The following is a 6,818-nucleotide window of genomic DNA, read 5'->3' on the forward strand; positions in this document are numbered from 1 at the left end:
TCTGAGTGAAGAAGAGTCAGTTGAAAGAACCCACAACTCTCAAATTCATGTCAAACATGAAAATTTTGCAGTTATCAAGTCTTAACTTGCTGAGATTCACTGTGCCTGTTTTAAGTTAAAAATGTCCCCCTGTACAAGGGCAGAAATCTACCCCACTTCCATATCTTTTTAGAGCCTGCCTAAATCCAATATTTTTATTGTGCACCCATCATTTGACTAATTATCTTTCCCTCCAATTAACCACAATTTTCTAGTTCAGTTGAATTTACAATGTTTCCCATAGTCTCCTGAGAACTCAAGATTTGAACAGTGCTGTTGCCACACATCAGTTGACCTTAGATACACTGGGTTGGTTTATTGATGAAGTATCAGGGTACCATTAGGATGAGAGGTACACAACAAATATTCCTATAGCCATCAGAGCTTGTTTCTGCCACAATATTTAAATCTTCAATGCATACCTTAAGCATATATACAGGTTTTATTAAACTTACGTACTTAGTCAAGCATTTAAAGGTAAAACTCAAGCTTAGAATTATTGAAGAGTAAGTGCTAGGTGATTATTAAATCTCTTATCTGTAAAACATGCAGCTTGTTTTTGATAACTAATATTCACAGCTTTAAAGAGACATGCAGCAAAATAAGCAAGCTACTTAATCATGGGATGCACACATTTTTCATCCTCCTTTCGAACAAGCCAGTAAATCACAGCAGTGGTGCTTTCCTACTGTTTTCTTACTGCTCTAACCTACGTGTGCTTATTTCCAAGGACGTTCTCTGAACTTTCTATCTTTTTGTACAGCAACATTGTTAAAAGAACATCTAAAGTAAAAGAGTAAACGACTTTGTTGGTTTAAATCCTAGAGAAAGTTTTAAAAAATTAGATCGGTAGAGGAACAGTATCTCTTCTTTTGGAATCTGCTACAACAGCGGGTGGGGGGGATATGACACCAAGATATGAAGTATTAAGTACCTTCCAAGGTCTGAAGTCATAATACAGCCACATTTGCAACTGTATTCTCCAGCTCCACACGAGTGTCCATGTAGGGTTTCTCCTCACTGTGGATTGCAGTCCTCCCCAACCTTTGTCATGGCAAAGTCAATACTCAACATTACCTCTTCATTTGCTTGCAAACTTTACAAGTATGCTAAAATTCCCCTACTATTAAGCCAGCAACACTAGAACATTGATTTCTTATAATAAGTCAACCTAAAAAAAGTAAACTTTTAACATTTATTCTCCTCAGGTGTTTCATAGTTGTTAAAGAAAAAAAGACAAATTTAATCATAAGGATAGTGCTGAAAGATCACTGAGTTGATAAAAAAAATGCTTGAAGGTTTTCCAAGGCATAGGACTGCGTCACTTAAGCATTTAATTCCTATTGGTCTTAATAGAACTCAGGCACCTCTGCTCCTTCATGGATCTGAAACTTACATTCTTAAGGCCTTTCAATCATGGTGAAAAAATATACCCTATGACTTGCTAAATAAGTTCACTCTAGGTTGTATTTATGTCAGCTTTCATATGGGCAATGCTAGTGAAGAGAACAGCAATCATTTTCATGTAGCTTGGGGCTTGAAACAAGCTCCCACTTATACAGGAGTAAATTCAGGGTAATTCCATTTACTTCATTTGATTGGATCTGGCCTCTTGCCTCTGACACTGCCTGTGGTAACAACTGTAGTGTAACATTTTTTTCCCCCTCCAAAATAAGATTGCATTTTAAGGAGAATGCTTACTAAGAGGAATGTCAAGTTTTTGTACCATTTAGAGATTGCTAGCCTATGTGGATATTTAAGCAGAAGCAACCAAAATTATATTTCATGAAGGAGAGAGGGAAAATTATGCAGTCACAATGCCCACTAGAGAATACCTGCCCTGTATACACACAGTAAATCCCATCACCACAAATAACAGCAGCAAAAAAGGAAGTCTAACCACATAAGATGCCTGTAGTTATGTCATCACAAAAACTATATTGACAAGGGCAGAAAGAACTGTGCTAAGGCTTAATACTCTAGTAGTTAAGATCAAAAAAAGTCTAATACCAAAACATCTTTCCTGGCATGGCGAATTATTTTTACTTCTTGTTTGCTCCGACATAACTATTCCCAGTGGCAGCCTGCCAGGCAGGAGCAGGTGTACAGCTGTTCCTGTGCCAGGTAATACATTGCCAGAAAGGGGAGCCAATCCTGAGTACTTAAAAAACACCTTCTACCACCCCTTTAGCAGAAATTCGAATTTGGCATATCTTTGTGTCACCACTCTTGAAAATTTTGGTTTTGCTAATTAAAAATACAAATAGTCCATAATAACTTACTTACAGTTCCCTGTGATAATTATTCTTTCCACTGAAAATTATGGCAACTGGAATCCTCTGCACCACAGCACATACTGCAAACGCCAAGAAAGAAATCAAAGTGTGTCATCACTGTTGATAGAAGGATAAATATAGTTGAAGTCAGATTAATATTTCCAAGATTACTCATTTCTACTTCAAAAGAGAAGCAAAGATCATGTGCAAAATGACAGCTACCCATCTGGGACTAGAAAAGTCACCATATGGATGTCTTTTTTCTAATTATAGATAAATTTCTGAACTAAGGGATTTAAAAGTAGAGATTTGTTAGTTCAAAAATATACTTCCTCTCCTCCCTCATTCAGGCAGTCCTTTGGTGCTGGCTAATCAATCAAGCAAAGCATTAGGAGCTTTGCTTCACCTTTAAGAAGAGAGATTTTTCCTACTTTGTGTAATACACAGTCATTTTTGTAGCCCTATTAGAGGAAATTTGTTGCTTTTTTTTTTTTTAAATAGGCCAGAAGAACATTTATAATCCTTTAGCCTAATGTCCTCCATATCAGAGGCAATGAGATTTCCTTACATGAATTCCTTACCTATGTATAATATCTTTACCTGAACACTGAACCATACCTTTACCATATCTTTACCTGAACCATACACTCCTGAAAAACATCCCAAGTAGATTAAAAGATATTTCAATAACATAATTATCACCCAAGGTAAGCTGTTCCACGAGCAATTAATTTACATAAATGATTAAGCATGTATTCTTAACTTCGTGCAAGTTGGTTCTTTTTCCACTACAAGATTAATTTTTGTTGTATTTTGTCTGCTGAATTGACTGATTAATCCTCTATCAAATTACTGAATGGGATGCATGTATTTATAAACCAATCATATTCTTCTTCAGAGCTTTGGTTTGATACACTAATAAAGTGGGCTTCTTGACCTTGGGACATGTTTTCTATACTTTACATTAAGGGTGGGGAAAAAAAAAAGCTCCTCTGAACCCTGCAGCTTTTGGCCTCCCTCTAGAACTGCAAACACTACATAATATTCCAATAGCAATTATAGCTGTGCCAACTGCAGAGGCTGAACAGTCTTTTCATGCCTGCTTAGCATTTCATAGCATTTATACATGGATTATATTAGCCTTTTTGTCATCAAGGTAGAAATTAACTTCAGCACATAAAGGTAGCTGATATGAAGGAAACTGCAGGAGTAGTCAACGGGGACAAACAGGCTTCTTCTAGAAGCCCAGAGCACACATGCCATGCTCATGACGTCCAGGGTAGCCTCTTTTTCCCCCCTCTACTGGCTATGCTAAGTTAGGCAGAACAAGTACACTGAATATCATCCCCTCTCCAGGGGGAGTTTAAGACACATAACAGCATCTTTGGCTGTTAACGCACACGAACCAGCAAATTTCTGGTTACCATACAAGTCAGCATGTATAAAAACTTTTTTTTTTTAAGCTTTTTTCCTTCGGTCCTGGTAAAGTCTCACATTCTGTCCATAGTTAAACTGAGCACCTACCACTGTTACACACAAGATTAGTCCCTGTACCTGCCCTAGACATACCTGAATATCCACCTCACACATTGCGAACAGTTGTATTGTGAATAGTTGTCTGACATCTACACAAGCAGTGAGATAGAGGTTGAAATAGCTGATGGAAATGGCAAATGCACCTGACCCATTTAGTTTATATAATATAGCAACTTCACTTTGCTGTTGTCTCAGGAGCTAGTGCTTCCAAGAAAGGAGGCTGCCTGGAGGATCAGGGAAGGTGCTTTCAGCAGCTCGTGAGCAAGAGCCTATGCTCCAGCCGCTCCCATTTCTTTCCCCCACAGCCCAAGTGAGGGAGGGGAAAAACAAACAAACAAAAAAAAAAAACAACAAACGGAAAGAAAACAATTCTTATGTGACTTCAAATATGTGTGACAATGATCTAGCACAGTGACTGTCCACTGAGTAACATAGTTCTCAATTTGAGCATGATCGAAATGGATTTCACATCTTTTATCTGGGCCATGATCCTTATTCCATTAAGGAGCTGGTCTAATACAGCATTTTTTCCTCTAGCTGTAATACTGCACCACTTCACTGTGAGATTTAGCACAGTCCTCATAACTGGAGCCTTATTTCCAGTCATGTTGTTACGAACATCTTAGTGTCTCATACTTTATCCGCACCATGAGATCTGGAAGTTTAACCATGCATAAAAACCTTTTGGCTGTTGCAATAACACTCTGAAATGAAGCATGTCCGTCTCCACACAGGCCACAGCACACAAAGCCATCTTATACCACTTTACTCCTATTAGCTTCAGGTTTTCCTCTACTTATGATAGAGTTTTACACCCTTGCTTTCAATAAGTCAAATTACAACACACAAATAATACAGTCCTTCAGGGAGGGAAAAAAAAAAAATGAAGAAAGAAGCAGCCTCTGCTTTCCTAGAGGAAAGAGCAAAAAGTTACTCAGAACAAGCTACTGCACTGAAGCTTTATGGAGGATGATCTAAAATTCAGCTTCACACTCAGTCTAACATCTATCCCATGACCAGGAGTAGTAGTTCTCCTTTACAAAATAGTCGTAAATGCCCTAAAATCCTATGTCTATGTTCTAAGGTATCTGCTTTTGAACACAAAACTAACCTGCATTTGCCCTAGTCCCCTCCCCCCACATGGCCTCAGCAGCCACCTTAGCTCACAAGACCCTACTATATTCAAACTCCACCCATTTTCCTGAGGAATGGTTTTTCCCTCCCCTCAGGCCCTGAAAAAAAATATCAATTATATTATCATTCTGTTATAGCTCCCTATTAATTTTAGTCTCACTGTGGCTCTCTATTAAATCCTCAGCCCTTTCAAATGCTTCTAGAATCACTTACAGATAAAGCAGTCAAGTTCCCACTGCTCCATACGCGTGCAGTGCAGTTTCCATAGCTCAGCAGTAGACTAACCCCTCCAAAACCATGGCGAGTTAGACAGCAGGGTACAGGCACCTTCTTTTACATCTTTTCCATGGCTGCTGAAAAACAGGCTCCAGCTTTTCTGGGCTGACTATTTCTGTGCCCTCAAGCCCAGCCTCCTGCAGAGCTTCTTCACCTGAACTGCCCACAGCTACCCCCGGAGCCCCCTGACAGGGCCCAGGTCCCACCTTCCCCACCTGCAGCCTTTCGTGTCTCATCCCCTTCAGCTGGGACTTCTAGCATTTTCTTTGGAAGGCTCAAATTAGATTGAGGCCTAGTCATTTTCACAAAAAGCTTGATGGGGGGAGGAGGGAGAGGGATGTGGGTGTAGTAACACAGAGTTTTTGAATATGTTGCTTTGAAAATCAAAGTGAGATGCACAGAAAGGCATGAGAGGTCCCAGGTTTCACAATAAGACCCCCAACCATTAATACAGTGACCAAAGAGCTGCCTAATGATGACATCTACAGAAACATTCAGGATAAGCTCCTGAAAACCTCACCTTTCATGGGAGTCGGTAGTTTGCATGCTCCTGAGAGGCTCTATCTGCTTCCACCTGAAGTTACAAGGCAGAACTTCAGGCACAGCACAAACTTCTGTATCCCCCACTTTGGCTTTGTTCTCTACCAGGCCAGCGTCTAAGCCAGATGATAATGCAGCAGATAATGCTTTAGAGCAAGTTTGTCCAAGCATTTTAATAAAAATATCTAGTATTTTATGCTGATACATATGGCAAACTAACTTGTAGGAAGCTAAAATCCGATTTGCAGATTTCCCAGAGATGTCACTGAGTTGCAATAGAAATTGGGTTAGTTCTTTGCTACTTCTCAGAAACTTTATTTTGCTGATGATGGTTTCTTTTGCACTCAACTGTAGGGCTATTAGAACTAGCTAAGAAATTTAACACAAATTTAACATTTTCTACTGAAGAAAATATCTTGCCTAATCCTCTGATGTTTTCCTCTGTCTTAACATGAGGGGAAAGGAAGGAGGAAATCTTTTAGAAGAAGAGACTAAAAGGGAATTTTTGCCTGTTTGGCCTTATAAACATTGGCATTGATGGAGTTAAGGGACTGGCACTACCAAGCTGTTTAGATGGGAAAAATAAATACATAAATAAATAAGCACAATGTGAATAATTACAACTCCAAGAAAAGAAGATATATTTGAAAATGAACAACAGCATATGCTTATGCTTCCTTAAAATTAGCTTTGGGCCACTTGTTTTTATCCCACAATAATACCAAGCATGAAACAAAAGAAAGTTTCAATACCATACATTTCCTTTAGGAGGGAGTCCAAAAGTCCAGTGGGTATGAAATAAGAATTGCCTGGGAGAAAATACATGTGAGATTTTGTTCTACCTGACCTACTAGTAATTCAGCCACTTACATACACTTAACAGGGAGTTTACTGTTTTAAATAAAGAATTTCCCTCTGTAGTGAACAGAGAAGGTGAATTTAGGCCCTTTAGATGCAATGCTAACTTTCTGAATATATCATAGAATGGTGTGAGTTGGAAGAGACTTTAAAGATCTT

The 6,818-nt window shown here is 38.8% G+C and overlaps 1 long non-coding RNA gene across 7 annotated transcripts in view; it reads right to left on the minus strand.

Moving 5' to 3' along the window:
* Nucleotides 1–5,468, minus strand: part of LOC310882273 — a 247,681-nt gene extending 242,213 nt beyond the window's left edge. For all 7 annotated transcript variants that reach the window (XR_014572877.1, XR_014572878.1, XR_014572879.1 and 4 more), the window contains exons 1-3: nucleotides 5,199–5,468; nucleotides 2,326–2,432; nucleotides 974–1,083 (exon numbers count right to left, since the gene is read on the minus strand). This is a non-coding gene — a long non-coding RNA (uncharacterized lncRNA). The remainder of the gene's footprint in view (nucleotides 1–973; nucleotides 1,084–2,325; nucleotides 2,433–5,198) is intronic.
* Between the last annotated feature and the right edge of the window lie 1,350 nt (nucleotides 5,469–6,818).

This window comes from Anser anser, assembly GCF_964211835.1.
Source record: "Anser anser genome assembly, chromosome: 15".
In the NCBI taxonomy this organism is placed as follows: Eukaryota; Metazoa; Chordata; class Aves; order Anseriformes; family Anatidae; genus Anser; species Anser anser.